We start from the raw sequence: 209 nt of genomic DNA, 5'->3' as shown, positions 1-209 counted from the left end.
CGGGCGCAACTTGCGTTCAAAGACTCGATGATTCGCGGGATTCTGCAATTCACACCAAGTATCGCATTTCGCTACGTTCTTCATCGATGCGAGAGCCGAGATATGCGTTGCCGAGAGTCGTTATGTATCATGGTAAAGATGTCACCAACAACGCGCACACCGTTTCCGGGGCGCCCGTGGTTACTCCTTGTTTAAGTTCCTTGGCGCAG

At 52.2% G+C, this 209-nt stretch overlaps 1 pseudogene; it reads right to left on the bottom strand.

Annotated features, from left to right (window-relative positions):
• On the bottom strand, window positions 1-119 carry LOC118345071 (annotated as a pseudogene; the record flags this gene model as incomplete).
• Window positions 120-209: the final 90 nt, after the last annotated feature.

The sequence above is a fragment of the Juglans regia genome, unplaced genomic scaffold, assembly GCF_001411555.2.
Source record: "Juglans regia cultivar Chandler unplaced genomic scaffold, Walnut 2.0 Scaffold_13451, whole genome shotgun sequence".
NCBI classification, from domain to species: Eukaryota; Viridiplantae; Streptophyta; class Magnoliopsida; order Fagales; family Juglandaceae; genus Juglans; species Juglans regia.
This window is presented reverse-complemented; position numbering and strand designations above follow the sequence as displayed.